Raw genomic sequence first — 22812 nt, forward strand, 5'->3', positions numbered from 1 at the left:
ACACACACATTTTCTCTCTCATCACTTCTTCAGAAAATTAATTGATTTAGCAGAGGCAATAGCGATCGGATTCAATATATTTTGCGTTCATTTATATCAGTATTACAGTGTTAAAGGAAAATAAGAGCTCATTGGTGGAGCAGTGATAGAGATCTTTTCAGCTTGGAAGCTCACTTTCCAGAAACCATTTGCTATCATGTGGTTTTAGATTTTGCTGCTACTCTTGCTACAAAATAGCAGAGGGATACACTCTGCTTCAAATTACTTGGTTGGGCTTGGAAGCTATGACATTACAGGACCTGTAGTTGATGTCAATATGATGGGATATGCTAGCTCTGACCAGACTGCATCAGGTGTTTACTTCAGGTTGCGAGCTCGGGCATTTATTGTGGCAGAGCCGTAGGGTAACCGTGTAGTATTTGTAAACCTTGATGCTTGCATGGCTTCTCAACTTGTGACAATTAAAGTGCTTGAGAGGTTGAAAACAAGATATGGGAACATATATACTGAAAACAATGTTGCTATTAGTGGTATTCACACCCACGTTGGCCCTGGGGGTTATCTACAATATGTTGTGTACACCGTAACATCTCTTGGGTTTGTGCGCCAGTCATTTGATGTTATTGTTAATGGCATTGAGAAAAGCATCATACAAGCACATGAAAATCTCCGGCCGGGATCAATTATGGTGAATAAAGAGAGAATGAAGGTTTACTTGAGCTAGGGTAGTTGTAAAGAAATTTTCAAGGTGATGCCTCATCCCTTGTTGGCTGAAATCCCCATCCTCGACTAAGTCACTGCTTGAGAGGCTAGTGTCATGATAGTTGGTCAAAGTAGACTGAGAAATAATACTTTTATCCGAATGACTGTTAGTAGCATCCAATGATTGAATGAAGTCACATGCACCCTGTCCCTGTAAGAATTTAAATAGCATTATGAAGCACGAATAACTTTTAAAGATTTATTTATCGAAGGAGAAAGTAACAAAGAATATAGATGAAGGAAGATTCAAAATGAAGCCACACTGCCTTATTGTAACTGATGTTGGGTTGAAGGAGAAGGCCTCGAGAATCCTTTTGTGTTATAACCAAATTTGGCTCCGGATTGGGTTATATATTAATTTTGGTGGTGATTCATTATTGTCAGATGAGGACATAAATTCTGAAAAGGAAATTGCAATCTTAAAGATTGATTTTTGGGCTTTTCTCCTCTCCTCTTCTAAAGGTAGGGAATTTCTACACTCTAATATGGTTTTTAGTTTAGTTATTTGCTATTGTGTATAGATAATGAGATATGGTTGTGGTTTGGACAAACCTAGGATTTGGGTGTGAATGAAAATAGGGGTTTTGATGAATATGAGGTAAATAAGTATGAGGCTTGAATATAAGATCATGTTGTGCCAAAATAGTTGATTTTGGTGTTTGGGTTGATATTTGGAATAGAGGGAGATTTTGCCCTAATTTTGATTAAATCATTATTTTGCATAAATAATTGGAATTAACATTGAAAATGTGAAATTGGAAGGTTGTGGTTATAAATGGTGATATTGGATATGTAATATCTCACCTATGGAAGTTTTGATAAACTATGTATTTTGAGATTGAACATCTCTTAGAAATAATTGTATTGGGCTATCGGTAGAGGATAGCCATGATTGTTGTAGAACTGCATGATGATTAGGCAAATTGAAACTAATCAACTGAATTATGTCATTGAATATGACGGTTGGATTAACACATTGAATATGTGCTATAATTGATCATTGTATATGATAATGTGTTTAAATACATTGTATATGTATGTTTATTGGGAGGAGATAGGGGATGTACTCCATATGTGATTATATTTTTAAATACATTGTATATGTATGTTTATTAGGAGGAGATAGGGGATGTACTCCATATGTGATTTTGTTTATAAATACATTGCGTATGTATATTTGTTTGGGAGGAGAAAGGGGATGGACTTCATTTAAAGCAAGTTGGCCAGAGTGTCCTGGATGAAAGACCCGAAATTTTATATATAAATGGGTGCCGATTCCTTCGGACAAAATATCCGTAAAATGGCAAGTTTGAAGTGTTTATGTGTGTTTTGTATAAATGCAAAAACTATTGAGTTGTAATCTCATATTGGTTGTTGAAAGATAATAAATTTAACTCATGAATTGAGTAGTGCATATGAATTGGAAATGAATTGAAGGAAAATGGAATAGGATTGATCTTAGTGGCTTATGAATATATAGGCCTTGTGAATACTTATGTATCGGTATTGTTTATATACGTGGTATTTATGCCTTTGCTAAACCTCATATATTGTGTTAGATTATTTCTGCTGGGCTGTTGGCTTACCCTATATGGGAATATCATTTTCAGGTGCAGGTGAATTATTTCCTCCAAGGCAATAGCATGGGTGGACTTTTGGGAAGCAAGGGCATCTTATTTATGCCTTATGTGTGTATGTTTGTTATTTGTAAAGCCGAGGGCTTAAGATGTAATGAGCGAGACTCAATTTGTGTAACCAACCAGTGACTTGGAAAGATGTAAGCCTACATGGCATTTAAATGTTTGTTAAACAGTGAACTCTGATGTATGAAAGTATGTTGTTTCTCATATTTAATTTGCATATGAGTTATCTTCATAGTATTATTTTGGGGGCATCAGAATTTATTATGAAGTAAAAAACATCAAAGGACACGATATAATTTTTAAAATCACATGAAATAATTCATATTTTAAATAAATTTCGGATGTTTATTTACAATTTATCCATTTATTTAACTGCCTAAAAAAAATAAGTCAACATGTTTTATCCATAACTTTTTTTTTTTTTTTTTGGTGTACATATAATTAACACATAAGCCATGCCATCGTATCAGAAAGGATTTGGCTTCTTTTTTTTTAAGTTGTTATTTAATTTGAGAGAGCGGTTGGATTTAGTAGGTCTATTTTAGAATCGATTCCAATGATTTTAACTGTTCATTTTTTAAAACTCTTTAATTAAAATATTCATATAAAAAGTTAAGATAATTTAATATCAGTAGCTATATATTTAAAGCATATTTGTTTCAAAAAAATAGACAACAAAAATAATTTTAAAAATAATTATCTATTTTTTATAATATAAATTTAATTTAAATATATAACAATTAATATCTAAGCATCTTAATTTTTTATATAAATATTTTACCTAATAAGTCTTAAAATAAGAACGGAAATTAGATTCAAATTGGTAAAATGACTCTACGAATCACTCCTCCCTCTATATTGTACCAAACCAAGCCTTTATAGTTTCGTTGCCTTTTGCCGCCTTTCCACAAGTCTCTCTCTGTCTCTGTCTCTCTTTCTCCCTCTCAAACATGGCCATGTCACAGAGTTCCAAGCTCAAGTGTTTCTCCGGCATCCTCCGCTACCTCCTCTACATCAGCAGCCTCCCAACCCAACCATCCAACCCCACCACCGACATCCCTACCACCACCACCACCTTCGAAAACCCAAAAAATAATTTCAAAACCCAAGTCAAGACCCCAGGAGTAGTCGCAAGACTCATGGGTCTAGACTCACTCCCAGACCCCAGGAAGGATTTTGGGAGAAAGGAAGATCAGAAAGAAAAAAGTGGAGTTCCTGTGTTTCTATGTTTTAATTTGTTTCTGTGTTTCTTTGTTTACATATCTAAGTGTAGTTTCTGTCTTTACACAGCTAAGTGTATGTTTGTAACAGTACACGTTGATGGACAGCCACCAAATGTTATTTCTAAATTGATGGGTCTTGATGGGAGGCCACCTTAGCAGCCTCTTCATAGACAACATAAAGGGTTCTCGGAAACTTATCAACAATGGACTGCATCAGTATCATCGAAAGGGATGGATAACCGTATGAACACCAATCAAATAGGAAAGACTCAATGGTGCAGCAAGAATATAAGGATGAGTATGAAGTTTTGAAAACATCAAATGGTTGAGAGGAGTAGTTACCCAGCAAAAAGGATTATAAACTCAAAGCTGTCTGAGGCAGAGATGGTGTTCATTCAACAGAAGTTCATGGCTGACCATGGTTGGCTTCTTGCTCAACTAATTTTTTTAGTTGCATGATATTTGGACTACCCAGTTCTATTGACTTATGAGTAGTTTTCATGGATTAAATTGGTTGTCTGGTTTTTGTTTTTTGAGTTTTTTTCCTGTTGAAAAAGGTGGTTTTCCTTTCAAAAGGATGCTACAAGTTTATCCCAACAGTGTTCGGGCCCAATGCCAACTGGCTAGTCCAGTTTGCATTTAAAAGATTCAAAAGGACACATCATGTAATTAAGAAGTGGTTTCCAAAATGCCCTCAAACATTTTTTCTGAAAGTTGTGAAAATTTTGAGGACTCATGTTTTTTTTTTGGATGTGTGTGTTCACAATACTATTCCTGACTGGAAACCACAAAACAGAGAGTAGAAAATAGTGTTCTGGTGCTTCTTAGAAATGGTTCTCTAACTCATCTCTAAAAACAGTTTTTCAAAATAACAAACCAATTGATTTTCGGTTTAGATATGTCATATTATTTGTGGATCCATGTTCTCAGTTTTTTCTTTGATTCGTAATCTGTTCACCAATAACATATTTTATTTACTTGTACTTGAAGACAGGATTCTGAGTAAAATGGGTGAAGGTTAGTTTTTCATTCAGCTTCTTTCCTTCTCCCTTTATCTGTTCCTTTCCTTCTTTTTTTTTATTTATTATTTATTTTTGTTATTAATATGAGTCTTCTAGACATTGGTATTAATATGAAACACTCACTTTTCGGGTTTCATAAACTTTCAAATTGACATTCCATAATCCCATCGTTGTTAATTCATTCGATGAATTAAATCCATAGGGTAATAAAATTGCAGGGACTTTTGGGCAAGTCTTGGAATGTTTAGACAATGAGAACTTGGAACATCTAGCTATGATGGAGAGGTTGTTAGGGCCACTACCACAGCATATGATTATTAGTGCAGAGTAAGATCTGTTGTTTTTGTTTGTTTATTTCATACTATTTTCCTGCTTCATCCATGTATAAAGCTCTTATTTGTATTTTTTCAGCCTTCGTGCTGAGAAATATTTCAAGAGGAGTGCACACTTGGATTGGCTAGAGGGTGCAAGCTCCAAAGAAAGTACGAGGGTAGTTTGGAAATTACCCCGCCTACAGGTAATTGGTAGATTTGTTTATTCTGAACTGTTATCAGAATTGTATGCAGTGGGTACTAATTTAACATCATTTCCTTTGTTCTCACTAGCCATTTTTCTAAGTCTTTTGTTTCAAATATTCCTTCATTATAACATATAGTATAGATAAATTAAAATTGTTGTATTAACAATTAATAATTAAATTATGCCTTGTTATAAAAAAAAAATGACATAGTTATAATATTTCACTATTTTAGAATAAAAATATATGAATTTTAAAAATTTGACATATTGATTTTTGAAAGGGATATGATTAAATAAATTTGAAAAACTTAATGAGTAAGAAATAATCATCGTAAAAAATAAAATTTCTAAATGCTCTACCACATAATAATAAAATTGGTGGATATATTTATTGAAATATACTGTTGACATCAATAATAGTTGTGACTAAATGATTTATTGGTAAAATGACCATTTATTATGAAGTAAAAACTTCAAGGGACATGATATAATTTTTAAAATCACGTGAAATAATTCATATTTTAAATAAGTTTCGGATGTGTATTTACAATTTATCCATTTATTTAACTACCTAAAAAAAATAACTCAACATGTTTTATCTATAACTTTTTTTTTTTTTGGTGTACATGTAATTAACACATAAGCCACGTCATGGTATCAGAAAGGATTTGGCTTCTTTTTTTTAAGTTATTTAATTTGAGAGAGCGTTTGGATGTAGTAGGTCTATTTTAGAATCGATTTCGGTGATTTGAACTGTTCATTTTTTAAAACTCATTAATTAAAATATTCATATAAAAAGTTAAGATAATTGAATATCAGTAGCTATATATTTGAAGCATATTTGTTTCAAAAAAATAGACGACAAAAATAATTTTAAAAATAATGATCTATTTTTTATAATATAAATTTGATTTAAATATATAACAATTAATATCTAATCATCTTAATTTTTTATATAAATATTTTACCTAATAAGTCTTAAAATAAGAACGGAAATTAGATTCAAATTATGGAAATTGGATTCAAATTGGTAAAATGACTCCACGGATCACTCCTCCCTCTATATTGTACCAAAGCAAGCCTTTATAGTTTCGTTGCCTTTTGCTGCCATTCCACACAGTCTCTCTCTCTCTCCCTCTCAAACATGGCCAAGTCACAAAATTCAAAGTTCAAGTGTTTCTCCGGCATCCTCTGGTACCTCCTCTGCATCGGCAGCCTCCCAACCCAACCATCCGACCCCACCACCAACATCCCTACCACCACCACCAACACCACCACCTTCGAAAACCCAAAAAAAAATTTCAAAACCCAAGTCAGGACCCCAGGAATAGTCGTAAGACTCATGCGTCTAGACTCACTCCCAAACCCCAGGTAGGTTTTTAGGAGAAAGGAAGATCAGAAGGAAAAAAGTGGAGTTTCTGTGTTTTAATTTGTTTATGTGTTTCTGTGTTTACATATCTAAGCGTAGTTTCTGTATTTACATAGCCAAGTGTATGTTTGCAACAGTACACGTTGATGGACGGCCACCGAATGCTATTGCCAGATTAATGGGTCTTGATGGGCTGCCTCCTCAGCAGCCTCTTCATGGACAACATAAAGGGTTCTTGGAAACTTATCGACCATGGACTGCACCAGTATCATCGCAAAGGGATGGAAAACCATATAAACACCGACCAAATAGGAAAGACTCAATGGCGCAACAATAATGTAAGGATGAGTATGAAGTTTTGGAAACATCAAAGGTTGAGAGGAGTTGTTATCCAGCCAAAAGGACTATAAACTCAAACCTGTCTGAGGCAGAGATGGCGTTCATTCAACAGAAGTTCATGGCTGACCATGGTTGGCTTCTTGCTCAACTAATTTTTTTAGTTGTACGATATTTGGACTGCCCAGTTCTATTGACTTATGAGCAGTTTTCATGGATTAAATTGGCTGTCTGATTTTTGTTTTTGTGTTTTTTTCTTTTGAAAAAGGTGGTTTTCTTTCAAAAGGATGCTACAAGTTTATCCCAACTGTGTTCGGGCCCAATGCAAACTGGCTGGTCCAGTCTGCTTTTAAAAGATCCAAAAGGACACACCATGTAATTAAGAAGTGGTTTCCAAAATGCCCACAAATATTTTTTCTAAAAGTTGTGAAAATTGTGAGGACTCATGTTTTTTTTATTTTGGGTGTTTGTGTTCATAATACTATTCCTGACTGGAAACCACAAAACAGAGAGCAGAAAATAGTGTTACGGTGCTTCCTAGAAAATGGTTCTCTAACTCATTTCTAAAAACAGTTTTTGAAGACAACAAACTAATTGATTTTCGATTTAGATATGTCATATTATTTGTGGATCCATGTTCTCAGTTTTTTCTTTGATTCGTAATCTGTTCACCAATAACATATTTTATTTACTTGTACTTGAAGACAGGATTCTGAGTAAAATGGGTGAAGGTTAGTTTTTCATTCAGCTTCTTTCCTTCTCCCTTTATCTGTTCCTTTCCTTCTTTTTTTTATTTATTATTTATTTTTGTTATTAATATGAGTCTTCTAGACATTGGTATTAATATGAAACACTCACTTTTTGGGTTCCATAAACTTTCAAATTGACATTCCATAATCCCATCGTTGTTAATTCATTCGATGAATTAAATCCATAGGGTAATATAATTGCAGGGACTTTTGGGCAAGTCTTGGAATGTTTAGACAATGAGAACTTGGAATATCTAGCTATGATGGAGAGGTTGTTAGGGCCACTACCACAGCATATGATTATTAGTGCAGAGTAAGATCTGTTGTTTTTGTTTGTTTATTTCATACTATTTATCTGCTTCATCCATGTATAAAGCTCTTATTTGTATTTTTTCAGCCTTCGTGCTGAGAAATATTTCAAGAGGAGTGCACACTTGGATTGGCTAGAGGGTGCAAGCTCCAAAGAAAGTACGAGGGTAGTTTGGAAATTACCCCGCCTACAGGTAATTGGTAGATTTGTTTATTCTGAACTGTTATCACAATTGTATGCAGTGGGTACTAATTTAACATCATTTCCTTTGTTCTCACTAGCCATTTTTCTAAGTGTTTTGTTTCAAATATTCCTTCATTATAACATATAGTAGAGATAAGTTAAAATTGTTGTATTAACAATTAATAATTAAATTATGCCTTGTTATAAAAAAAAAATGAGATAGTTATAATATTTCACTATTTTAGAATAAAAATATATGAATTTTAAAAATTTGACATATTGATTTTTGAAAGGGATACGATTAAATAAATTTGAAAAACTTAATGAGTAAGAAATAATCATCGTAAAAAATAAAATTTCTAAATGCTCTTCCACATAATAATAAAATTGGTGGATATATTTATTGAAATATACTGTTGACATCAATAATAGTTGTGACTAAATGATTTATTGGTAAAATGACCATTTATTATGAAGTAAAAACTTCAAGGGACATGATATAATTTTTAAAATCACGTGAAATAATTCATATTTTAAATAAGTTTCGGATGTGTATTTACAATTTATCCATTTATTTAACTACCTAAAAAAAATAACTCAACATGTTTTATCTATAACTTTTTTTTTTTTTTTGGTGTACATGTAATTAACACATAAGCCACGTCATGGTATCAGAAAGGATTTGGCTTCTTTTTTTTAAGTTATTTAATTTGAGAGAGCGTTTGGATGTAGTAGGTCTATTTTAGAATCGATTTCGGTGATTTGAACTGTTCATTTTTTAAAACTCTTTAATTAAAATATTCATATAAAAAGTTAAGATAATTGAATATCAGTAGGCTATATATTTGAAGCATATTTGTTTCAAAAAAATAGACGACAAATATAATTTTAAAAATAATGATCTATTTTTTATGATATAAATTTGATTTAAATATATAACAATTAATATCTAATCATCTTAATTTTTTATATAAATATTTTACCTAATAAGTCTTAAAATAAGAACGGAAATTAGATTCAAATTATGGAAATTAGATTCAAATTGGTAAAATGACTCCACGGATCACTCCTCCCTCTATATTGTACCAAAGCAAGCCTTTATAGTTTCGTTGCCTTTTGCTGCCATTCCACAAAGTCTCTCTCTCTCTCTCTCTCTCTCTGTCTCTCTCTCTCCCTCTCAAACATGGCCAAGTCACAGAAATCCAAGTTCAAGTGTTTCTCCGGCATCCTCTGCTACCTCCTCTGCATCGACAACCTCCCAACCCAACCATCTGACCACACCACCAACATCCCTACCACCACCACCACCACCACCTTCGAAAACCCAAAACAGAATTTTAAAATCCAAGTCAAGACACCAGGAGTAGTCGCAAGACTCATGGGTCTAGACTCACTCCCAAACCCCAGGAAGGTTTTTAGGACAAAGGAAGATCAGAAGGAAAAAAGTGGAGTTTCTATGTTTTAATTTGTTTCTGTGTTTACATATCTGAGCGTAGTTTCTGTGTTTACATTGCTAAGTGTATGTTTACAACAGTACACGTTGATGGACGACCATCGAATGTTATTGCTAGATTGATGGGTCTTGATGGGTTGCCTCCTCAGCAGCCTCTTCATAGACAACATAAAGGGTTCTTGGAAACTTATCGACAATGGACTGCACCAGTATCATCGCAAAAGGATGGAAAACCAAATGAACACCGATCAAATAGGAAAGACTCAATGGCGCAGCAAGAATGTAAGGATGAGTATGAAGTTTTGGAAACATCAAAGGTTGAGAGGAGTAGTTACCCAGCAAAAAGCACTATAAACTCAAACCTGTCTGAGGCAGAGATGGCGTTCATTCAATAGAAGTTCATGGCTGACCATGGTTGGCTTCTTGCTCAACTAATTTTTTCAGCTGTATTATATTTGGACTGCCTAGTTCTGTTGACTTATAAGCAGTTTTCATGGATTAAATTGGCTGTTTGGTTTTTGTTTTTTGTGATTTTTTCTGTTGAAAAAGGTGGTTTTTCTTTCAAAAGGATGCTACAAGTTTATCCCAACTGTGTTCGGGCCCAATGCAAATTGGCTGGTCCAGTCTGCTTTTAAAAGATCAAAAGGACACACCATGTAATTAAGAAGTGGTTTCCAAAATGCCCTCAAACATTTTTTCTGAAAGTTGTGAAAATTTTGAGGACTCATGTTTTTTTTTGGGGGGGGTGTTTGTGCTTATAATGCTATTCCTGACTAGAAACCACAAAACAGAGAGCAGAAAATAGTGTTATGGTGCTTCCTAGAAAATGGTTCTCTAACTCATTTCTAAAAACAGTTTTTGAAGATGACAAACTAATTGATTTTCGATTTAGATATGTCATATTATTTGTGGATCCATGTTCTCAGTTTTTTCTTTGATTTGTAATCTGTTCACTAATAACATATTTTATTTACTTGTACTTGCAGACAGAATTCTGAGTAAAATGGGTGAAGGTTAGTTTTTCATTCAGCTTCTTTCCTTCTCCCTTTATCTGTTCCTTTCCTTCTTTTTTTATTTATTTATTATTTATTTTTGTTATTAATATGAGTCTTCTAGACATTGGTATTAATATGAAACACTCACTTTTTGGGTTCCATAAACTTTCAAATTGACATTCCATAATCCCATCGTTGTTAATTCATTCGGTGAATTAAATCCATAGGGTAATATAATTGCAGGGACTTTTGGGCAAGTCTTGGAATGTTTAGACAATGAGAAGTTGGAACATCTAGCTATGATGGAGAGGTTGTTAGGGCCACTACCACAACATATGATTATTAGTGCAGAGTAAGATCTGTTGTTTTTGTTTGTTTATTTCATACTATTTATCTGCTTAATCCCATGTATAAAGCTCTTATTTGTATTTTTTCAGCCTTCGTGCTGAGAAATATTTCAAGAGGAGTGCACACTTGGATTGGCTAGAGGGTGCAAGCTCCAAAGAAAGTACGAGGGTAGTTTGGAAATTACCCCACCTACAGGTAATTGGTAGATTTGTTTATTCTGAACTGTTATCACAATTGTATGCAGTGGGTACTAATTTAACATCATTTCCTTTGTTCTCACTAGCCATTTTTCTAAGTGTTTTGTTTCAAATATTCCTTCATTATAACATATAGTAGAGATAAGTTAAAATTGTTGTATTAACAATTAATAATTAAATTATGCCTTGTTATAAAAAAAAAATGAGATAGTTATAATATTTCACTATTTTAGAATAAAAATATATGAATTTTAAAAATTTGACATATTGATTTTTGAAAGGGATACGATTAAATAAATTTGAAAAACTTAATGAGTAAGAAATAATCATCGTAAAAAATAAAATTTCTAAATGCTCTTCCACATAATAATAAAATTGGTGGATATATTTATTGAAATATACTGTTGACATCAATAATAGTTGTGACTAAATGATTTATTGGTAAAATGACCATTTATTATGAAGTAAAAACTTCAAGGGACATGATATAATTTTTAAAATCACGTGAAATAATTCATATTTTAAATAAGTTTCGGATGTGTATTTACAATTTATCCATTTATTTAACTACCTAAAAAAAATAACTCAACATGTTTTATCTATAACTTTTTTTTTTTTTTTGGTGTACATGTAATTAACACATAAGCCACGTCATGGTATCAGAAAGGATTTGGCTTCTTTTTTTTAAGTTATTTAATTTGAGAGAGCGTTTGGATTTAGTAGGTCTATTTTAGAATCGATTCCGATGATTTGAACTGTTCATTTTTTCAAACTCTTTAATTAAAATATTCATATAAAAAGTTAAGATAATTGACTATCAGTAGCTATATATTTGAAGCATATTTGTTTCAAAAAAATAGACGACAAATATAATTTTAAAAATAATGATCTATTTTTTATGATATAAATTTGATTTAAATATATAACAATTAATATCTAATCATCTTCATTTGTTATATAAATATTTTACCTAATAAGTCTTAAAATAAGAACGGAAATTAGATTCAAATTATGGAAATTAGATTCAAATTGGTAAAATGACTCCACGGATCACTCCTCCCTCTATATTGTACCAAAGCAAGCCTTTATAGTTTCGTTGCCTTTTGCTGCCATTCCACAGAGTCTCTCTCTCTCCCTCTCAAACATGGCCAAGTCACAGAAATCCAAGTTGAAGTGTTTCTCCGGCATCCTCTGCTACCTCTTCTGCATCGGCAGCCTCCCAACCCAACCATTCGACCGCACCACCAACATCCCTACCACCACCACCGCCTTCGAAAACCCAAAACAGAATTTTAAAATCCAAGTCAAGACCCCAGGAGTAGTCGCAAGACTCATGGGTCTAGACTCACTCCCAGACCCCAGGAAGGTTTTTAGGACAAAGGAAGATCAGAAGGAAAAAAATGGAGTTTCTGTGTTTTAATTTGTTTCTGTGTTTACATATCTGAGCGTAGTTTCTGTGTTTACATAGCTAAGTGTATGTTTGCAACAGTACACGTTGATGGACGGCCATCGAATGTTATTGCTAGATTGATGGGTCTTGATGGGTTGCCTCCTCAGCAGCCTCTTCATAGACAACATAAAGGGTTCTTGGAAACTTATCGACAATAGACTGCACCAGTATCATCGCAAAAGGATGGAAAATCAAATGAACACCGATCAAATAGGAAAGACTCAATGGCGCAGCAAGAATGTAAGGATGGGTATGAAGTTTTGGAAACATCAAAGGTTGAGAGGAGTAGTTATCTAGCAAAAAGGACTATAAACTCAAACCTGTCTGAGGCAGAGATAGCGTTCATTCAACAGAAGTTCATGGCTGACCATGGTTGGCTTCTTGCTCAACTAATTTTTTTAGCTGTATGATATTTGGACTGCCTAGTTCTGTTGACTTATGAGCAATTTTCATGGATTAAATTGGCTGTCTGGTTTTTATTTTTTGTGATTTTTTCTGTTGAAAAAGGTGGTTTTTCTTTCAAAAGGATGCTACAAGTTTATCCCAACTGTGTTCGGGCCCAATGCAAACTGGCTGGTCCAGTCTGCTTTTAAAAGATTCAAAAGGACACACCATGTAATTAAGAAGTGGTTTCCAAAATGCCCTCAAACATTTTTTCTGAAAGTTGTGAAAATTTTGAGGACTCATGTTTTTTGTTTTTTGGGGGGGGGGGTTTGTGCTTATAATACTATTCCTGACTGGAAACCACAAAACAGAGAGCAGAAAATAGTGTTATGGTGCTTCCTAGAAAATGGTTCTCTAACTCATTTCTAAAAACAGTTTTTGAAGATAACAAACTAATTGATTTTCGGTTTAGATATGTCATATTATTTGTGGATCCATGTTCTCAGTTTTTTCTTTGATTTGTAATCTGTTCACCAATAACATATTTTATTTACTTGTACTTGCAGACAGAATTCTGAGTAAAATGGGTGGAGGTTAGTTTTTCATTTAGCTTCTTTCCTTCTCCCTTCATCTGTTCCTTTCCTTCTTTTTTTTTTTATTTATTATTTATTTTTGTTATTAATATGAGTCTTCTAGATATTGGTATTAATATGAAACACTCACTTCTTGGGTTCCATAAACTTTCAAATTGACATTCCATAATCCCATCGTTGTCAATTCATTCAATGAATTAAATCCATAGGGTAATATAATTGCAGGGACTTTTGGGCAAGTCTTTGAATGTTTAGACAATGAGAACTTGGAACATCTAGCTATGATGGAGAGGTTGTTACGGCCACTACCACAACTTATGATTATTAGTGCAGAGTAAGATCTGTTGTTTTTGTTTGTTTATTTCATACTATTTATCTGCTTCATCCCATGTATAAAGCACTTATTTGTATTTTTTCAGCCTTCGTGCTGAGAAATATTTCAAGAGGAGTGCACACTTGGATTGGCTAGAGGGTGCAAGCTCCAAAGAAAGTACGAGGGCAGTTTGGAAATTACCCCGCCTACAGGTAATTGGTAGATTTGTTTATTCTGAACTGTTATCAGAATCGTATGGAGCGGGTACTAATTTAAGATCATTTCCTTTGTTCTCACTAGCCATTTTTCTAAGTGTTTTGTTTCAAATATTCCTTTATTATAACATATAGTATAGATAAATTAAAATTGCTGTATTAACAATTAATAATTAAATTATGCCTCGTTATAAAAAAAAATGACATCGTTATAATATTTCACTATTTTAGAATAAAAATATATGAATTTTAAAAATTTGTCATATTGATTTTTGAAAGGGAAAGAATTAAATAAATTGGAAAAACTTAAGGAGTAAGAAATAATCATCGTAAAAAATAAAATTTCTAAATGCTCTACCATATAATAATAAAATTGGTTGATTTATTTATTGAAATATACTGTTGAAATCAATAATAGCTGTGACTAAATGATTTATTGGTAAAATGACCACTTATTATGAAGTAAAAATCTTCAAGGGACATGATACAATTTTTAAAATCACATGAAATAATTCATATTTTAAATAAATTTCAGATGTGCATTTATAATTTATCCATTTATTTAACTACCTAAACAAAATAACTCAACATGTTTTATCTATAACTTTTTTTTGGGGGGGTGTACATATAATTAACACATAAGCCATGTCATGGTATCAGAAAGGATTTGGTTTCTTTTTTTTAAGTTATTTAATTTGAGAGAGCGTTAAGATTTAGTAGGCCTATTTTAGAATCGATTCCGATGATTTGAACTGTTCATTTTTTAAAAATCTTTAATTAAAATATTCATATAAAAAGTTAAGATAATTGAATATCAGTAGCTATATATTTGAAGCATATTTGTTTCAAAAAAATAGACGACAAATATTATTTTAAAAATAATGATCTATTTTTTATAATATAAATTTGATTTAAATATATAACAATTAATATCTAATCATCTTAATTTTTTATATAAATATTTTACCTAATAAGTCTTAAAATAAGAACGCAAATTAGATTCAAATTATGAAAATTAGATTCAAATTGGTAAAATGACTCCACGGATCACTCCTCCCTCTATATTGTACAAAAGCAAGCTTTTATAGTTTCGTTGCCTTTTGCTGCCATTCCACACACTCTCTCTCTGTCTCTCTCTCTCCCTCTCAAACACGGCCAAGTCACAGAATTCCAAGTTCAAGTGTTTCTCCGGCATCCTCTGCTGCGTCTTCTGCATCGGCAGCCTCCCAACCCAACCATCCGACCCCACTACCAACATCCCTACCACCACCGCCACCACCACCACCACCTTCGAAAATCCAAAAAAGAATTTTAAAATCCAAGTCAAGACCCCAGGAGTAGTCGCAAGACTCATGGGTCTAGACTCACTCCCAGACCCCAGGAAGGTTTTTAGGACAAAGGAAGATCAGAAGGAAAAAAGTGGAGCTTGTGTGTTTTAATTTTTTTTTCTGTGTTTCTGTGTTTACATATCTGAGAGTAGTTTTTGTGTTTACATAGCTAAGTGTATGTTTGCAACAGTACACGTTGATGGACGGCCACCGAATGTTATTGCCAGATTGATGGGTCTTGATGGGCTGCCCCCTCAGCAGCCTCTTCATAGACAACATAAAGGGTTCTCGGAAACTTATCGACAATGGACTGCACCAGTATCATCGCGAAGGGATGGAAAACCATATGAACACCGATCAAATAGGAAAGACTCAATGGCGCAGCAAGAATGTAAGGATAAGTATGAAGTTTTGGAAACAACAAAGGTTGAGAGGAGTAGTTACCCAGCAAAAAGGACTATAAACTCAAACCTGTCTGAGGCAAAGATGGCGTTCATTCAACAGAAGTTCATGGTTGACCATGTTTGGCTTCTTGCTCAACTAATTTTTTTAGTTGTATGATATTTGGACTGTCCAATTCTGTTGACTTATGAGCAGTTTTCATGGATTAAATTGGTTGTCTGATTTTTGTTTTTTGTGTTTTTTTCTGTTGAAAAAGGTGGGTTTTGTTTCAAAAGGACGCTACAAGTTTATCCCAACTGTGTTCGGGCCCCACGCAAACTGGCTAGTCCACTCTGCTTTTAAAAGATTCAAAAGGACACACCATGTAATTAAGAAGTGGTTTCCAAAATGCCCTCAAACATTTTTTCTGAAAGTTGTGAAAATTTTGTGGACTCATGTTTTTTTTTTGGGTGTTTGTGTTCATAATACTATTCCTGACTGGAAACCGCAAAACAGAGAGCAGAAAATAGTGTTATGGTGCTTCCTAGAAAATGGTTCTCTAACTCATTTCTAAAAACAGTTTTTGAAGATAACAAACTAATTGATTTCCGGTTTAGATATGTCATATTATTTGTGGATCCATGTTCTCATTTTTTTCTTTGATTTGTAATCTTTCACCAATAACATATTTTATTTACTTGTACATGCAGACAGGATTCTGAGTAAAATGGGTGGAGGTTAGTTTTTCATTCAGCTTCTTTCCTTCTCCCTTTATCTGTTCCTTTCCTTCTTTTTTATTTATTTATTATTTATTTTTGTTATTAATGTGAGTCTTCTCGACATTGGTATTAATTTGAAACACTCACTTTTTGGGTTCCATAAACTTTCAAATTGACATTCCATAATCCCATCGTTGTTAATTCATTCGATGAATTAAATCCATAGGGTAATATAATTGCAGGGATTTTTGGGCAAGTCTTGGAATGTTTAGACAATGAGAACTTGGAACATCTAGTTATGATGGAGAGGTTGTTAGGGCCACTACCACAACATATGATTATTAGTGCAGAGTAAGATCTGTTGTTTTTGTTTGTTTATTTCATACTATTTATCTGCTTCATCCCATGTATAAAGCTCTTGCTCGTATTTTTTCAGCCTTCGTGCTGAGAAATATTTCAAGAGGAGTGCACGCTTGGATTGGCTAGAGGGTGCAAGCGCCAAAGAAAGTACGAGGGCAATTTGGAAATTACCCCGCCTACAGGTAATTGGTAGATTTGTTTATTCTAAATTGTTATTAGAATCGTATGCAGCGGGTACTAATTTATCATCATTTCCCTTGTTCTCACTAGCCATTTTTCTAAGTGTTTTGTTCCACATATTCCTTTATTATAACATATAGTATAGATAAATTACAATTATTGTATTAACAATTTATAAATATATGAATTTTAAAAATTTGTCATATTGATTTTTGAAAGGGAAATAATTTAATAAAGTTGAAAAACTTAATGAGTAAGAAATAATCATCGGAAAAAATAAAATTTCTAAATGCTCTACCATATAATATTAAAATTGGTTGATTTTTTTTTTTGGGTGAATAAGACATAAATAAAAAAACAGAGATTACACAGCTACAAGGGGCATACCCCAGGACCTAACGAAAACTATACAAGAATAAATGAAAAGACCAAAACACACAACCAGCAAACAAACCAAACTAAACAGGACTAGAAACTAACAAGACATAAGAATTAGAGAAAGGACATGGGAAAATATAAACCCCCAAAAATGTGTTCATGAGCCGCATAATTCGAATGAGGATCATGAACACATCCAACAGCGACCCAACTCTGTAATAAAACCACCCCACAAAACAGCTAAAACCAGCAGAAAAAACAAAACTAGCAACCATGTACATCCCACACGGCTAGGCCAAAAAAAGTGACAACCCATAAAAATATTCATAGTCCATACAAGCAGACCATCTAAATTCCAAACATAAGTATCTGAACAAAATGTAAAAATTAAGTAAGAACAAGTTTCCACAAAGGCGCTCCAAGCAGCCATCACACCAAATACATAAACTCTCGAACACAACCTGCGCAGCAAATGAGTACCGGCACAGCCACAGTCATCAAACAAAACGCAGTTTTTCCTTCCCTTACATGCCCAGCAGAAATGGAGCATTGTAGCAAAACCTGAGGAGCCATGAACCATTGAGTCCAAGAGCCAGTCACCACAAGATAAGTGACGCCAGTGCTGACCCATGCAGTCCAAGTCATGCTCATACATTATAGTAGACCCTGTAAGAACAGCCATGAATAAGTACCCCCAGCAAATAAGATACAATATGCTATGAATTAAATCAGTAACAGTGCCCTCAATATAGGATCTCACACCACTCGACCCACAATTTAGAGACTCACACCACTCGATTTGAGCTTCCTTACCCTGCAAATAAAGAATTATAATATATATTAACATAAACAAATATGGTGGCTGACAACACTCAACCCTCATGTAAAGTGACAATTTAACTTCTCTCATCACTCAACCCTCAAAGATATGTATGGAACCACAGTGAACTCTGAACAAACCTGCACAAGACCAAACCATTATGCAAACACACAATGTTGCTCACCTACACTCAACCCACATATATGGAACTCACATCACTCAGCAGCCCTCCCATATCTGATAATATGGGGCTTCAATATCGTTGTTGGCAGGTTCCATTGGGCAAGAAACCAGCTGTCACTAGCAGAGTTAGGCAAATTCTTAATGGATAGCATTCTACTTCTCACCATCTGGATTACAGATTTAATAACCACCTCTTCAGGCTTACATTCTTTGTTAAAAACACGATTATTTCTCTCAATCCAGATGTGGTAGATAGAGCACAAGAAAGCATTGCTAAGAATATTAGCCCTAAGAGAATTACCCTTGGTTTCTTTTGTAGCATATGTAACAATATCAGGCCAATCCAAAACAGGCCACTTCATGTTACATTTGCCTTCAATAGCACCCCAAACTCTATTAGTAAAACTACACTTAAAAAAGAGATGAGAATGACTCTCTCCAGGGTCAAGGCAAAAAGGACACTGTGAATGAGGAGATAAACCAAACAGCATTAGCCTATCTCCAGTGTATAACCTGTTATGGATAGCAACCCAGACAATAAAACTAACTTTAGGAATCCTATGAGGGCCCCAAAGGAGTTTATGCCAGACCACTCTGTCAGACCTACTTCTCCAATGATTCCAAGCTGAGTGAATGGAGAACTTACCATCCGTAGTGAGTTTCCAGGTAACTTGGTCACACTTAGAAGGGTTAGGTTTGCAGCATTCGGGAGTAGATGAGATCAACTCCTGAATTTCCCAAGAATTAGGGATAGGCCACTTCCAAGAATGACCACTGATGATTTGACTGACTTTGGTCTCACTGTTGAGGCAGGAATCATTCAAAATCCTGTCCCCAAACTTTTTCCATAGAGGACCAAGAGGATGCCAATTGTCATACCAAAGGAATGTAGAATCACCACAACCAACTTGGTGGTTAATTAGAGGAGACAACCAGTCTCTAAGAGACAATAACTTCCTCCAAACCCAGGAAGGGTCAGGGGGAATTTTGACCCTCCAAAAGCTTTTACCCTTGAGTAAATAGGATTTAACCCACTGGCACCACATAGACTTCTCGCCACCAGAGAAGAGGAACCAGACATGCTTAGCTATAGCAGCTCTATTCCAGATACCAAAGAGAAATTGGTTGATTTATTTATTGAAATATACTGTTGACATCAATAATAGCTGTGACTAAATGATTTATTGGTAAAATGACCATTTATTATGAAGTAAAAAACTTCAAGGGACATGATATAATTTTTAAAATCACATGAAATAATTCATATTTTAAATAAATTTCGGATGTGTATTTATAATTTATCCATTTATTTAACTACCCAAAAAAAAATAACTAAACATGTTTTATCTATAACTTTTTTTTCTTTTTGGGTGTACATATAATTAACACATAAGCCATGTCATGGTATCAGAAAGGATTTGGCTTCTTTTTTTTTAAGTTATTTAATTTGAGAGAACGTTTGGATTTAGTACGTCTATTTTAGAATTGATTCTGATGATTTGAACTGTTCATTTTTTAAAACTCTTTAATTAAAATATTCATATAAAAAGTTAAGATAATTGAATATCAGTAGCTATATATTTGAAGCATATTTGTTTCAAAAAAATAGACGACAAATATAACTTCAAAAATAATGATCTATTTTTTATAATATAAATTTGATTTAAATATATAACAATTAATATCTAATCATCTTAATTTTTTATATAAATATTTTACCTAATAAGTCTTAAAATAAGAACGGAAATTAGATTCAAATTGGTAAAATGACTCCGCAGAACACTCCTCCCTCTATGTTGTTCCAAACCAAGCTTTTATAGTTTTGTTGCCTTTTGCCGCCTTTCCACACTGTCTCTCTCTCTCTCTCTCTCCCACTCAAACATGGCCAAGTCACAAAAATTCCAAGTTCAAGTGTTTCTCCGGCATCCTCCGCCACCTCCTCTGCATCGGCAGCCTCCCAACCCGACCATACGACCCCACTACCGACATCTCTACCACCACCACCACCTTCGAAAACCCAAAAATAATTTCAAAACCCAAGTCAAGACCCCAGGAGTATTCGCAAGATTCATGGGATTAGACTCACTGCCAGACCCCATAATGGTTTTTAGGAGAAAGGAAGATCAGAAGGAAAAAGGTGGAGTTTCTATGTTTTAATTTGTTTCTGTGTTTACATATCTAAGTGTAGTTTCTGTGTTTACATAGCTTAGTGTATGTTTGTAAAAGTGCACGTTAATGGACGGCCACCGAATGTTATTGCCAGATTGATGGGTCTTGATGGGCTGCCTCCTCAGCAGCCACTTCATAGACAACATAAAGGGTTCTCGGAAACTTATCGACAATAGACTGCATCAGTATCATTGCAAAGGGATGGAAAACCATATGAACACCGATCAAATAGGAAAGACTCAATGGTGCTGCAAGAATGTAAGGATAAGTATGAAGTTTTGGAAATATCAAAGGTCGAGAGGAGTAGTTACCCAGCAAAAAGGACTATAAACTCAAACCTGTCTGAGGCAGAGATGGCGTTCATTCAATAGAAGTTCGTGGCTAACCATGGTTGGCCTCTTGCTCAACTAATTTTTTTAGTTGTACGATGTTTGGACTGCCCAATTCTGTTGACTTATGAGCAGTTTTCATGGATTAAATTGGTTGTCTGATTTTTGTTTGTTGTGTTTTTTTCTGTTGAAAAAGGTGGTTTTTCTTTCAAAAGGATGCTACAAGTTTATCCCAACTATGTTCAGGTTCAATGCAAACTGGCTGGTCCATTCTGCTTTTGAAAGATTCAAAAGGACACATCATGTAATTAAGAAGTGGTTTCCAAAATGCCCTCAAACATTTTTTCTGAAAGTTGTGAAAATTTTGAGGACTCATGTTTTTTTTTTTTTTTGGGTGTGTGTGTTCATAATACTATTCCTGACGGGAAACCACAAAACAGAGAACAGAAAACAGTGTTATGGTGCTTCCTAGAAAACGGTTCTCTAAGCCATTTCTCAAAACAGTTTTTGAAAATAACAAACTAATTGATCTTGGGTTTAGATATGTCCTATTATTTGTGGATCCATGTTCTTAGTTTTTTCTTTGATTTGTAATCTGTTCACCAATAACATATTTTATTTAGTTGTACTTGAAGATAGGATTCTGAGTAAAATGGGTGAAGGTTAGTTTTTCCTTCAACTTCTTTCCTTCTCCCTTTATCTGTTCCTTTCCTTCTTTTTTTTTATTTTTTATTTATTTTTGTTATTAAAATGAGTCTTCTAGACATTGGTATTAATATGAAACACTCACTTTTTGGGTTCCATAAACTTTCAAATTGACATTCCATAATCCCATCATTGTTAATTCATTCGATGAATTAAATCGATAGGGTAATTTAATTGCAGGGACTTTTGGACAAGTCTTGGAATGTTTAGACAATGAGAACTTGGAACATCTAGGTATGATAGAGAGGTTGTTAGGGCCACTACCACAACATATGATTATTGGTGCAGAGTAAGATCTGTTGTTTTTGTTTGTTTATTTCATACTATATATTTGCTTCATCCCATGTATAAAGCTCTTATTTTTATTTTTTCAGCCTTTCTGCTGAGAAATATTTCAAGAGGAGTGCACGCTTGGATTGGCTAGAGGGTACACGCTCCAAAGAAAGTACGAGGGCAATTTGGAAATTACTCCGCCTACAGGTAATTGGTTGATTTGTTTATTCTGAACTGTTAGTAGAATCGTATGCAGTGGGTACTAATTTAACATCATTTCCTTTGTTCTCACTAGCCATTTTCTAAGTGTTTTGTTTCAAATATTCCTTTATTATGACATATAGTATATAGATAAATTAAAATTTTCGTGTTAACAATTAATAATTAATTTATGCTTTGTTATAAAAAAAAATGACATAGTTATAATATTTCACTATTTTAGAATAAAAATATATGAATTTTAAAAATTTGTCATACTAATTTTTGAAAGGGAAATAATTAAATAAATTTGAAAAACTTAATGAGTAAGAAATAATCATCGTAAAAAATAAAATTTCTAAATGCTCTACCATATAATAATAAAATTGGTTGAATTAGTTATTGAAATATACTGTTGACATCAATAATAGCTATGACTACATGATTTATTGGTAAAATGACCATTTATTATGAAGTAAAAAACTTCACGGGACATGATATAATTTTTAAAATCACATGAAATAATTCATATTTTAAATAAATTTCGGATGTGTATTTATAATTTATCCATTTATTTAACTACCTAAAAAAAATAACTCATCATGTTTTATCTATAACTTTTTTTTTTTTGGGTGTACGTATAATTAACACATAAGCCATATCATGGTATCAGAAAGGATTTGGCTTCTTTTTTTTGTAAGTTCTTATTAAATTTGAGAGGGCGT

At 33.5% G+C, this 22812-nt stretch overlaps 1 long non-coding RNA gene across 1 annotated transcript; it reads left to right on the plus strand.

Annotated features, from left to right (window-relative positions):
* Positions 1-2609, plus strand: LOC145819672 (uncharacterized). Its single transcript, XR_014360447.1, has 2 exons — positions 1-1224; positions 2373-2609. It is a non-coding gene; the product is annotated as an uncharacterized LOC145819672 (long non-coding RNA).
* Positions 2610-22812: the final 20203 nt, after the last annotated feature.

This window comes from Camellia sinensis, chromosome 2, assembly GCF_055761805.1.
Source record: "Camellia sinensis isolate YWXY chromosome 2, ASM5576180v1, whole genome shotgun sequence".
In the NCBI taxonomy this organism is placed as follows: domain Eukaryota; kingdom Viridiplantae; phylum Streptophyta; class Magnoliopsida; order Ericales; family Theaceae; genus Camellia; species Camellia sinensis.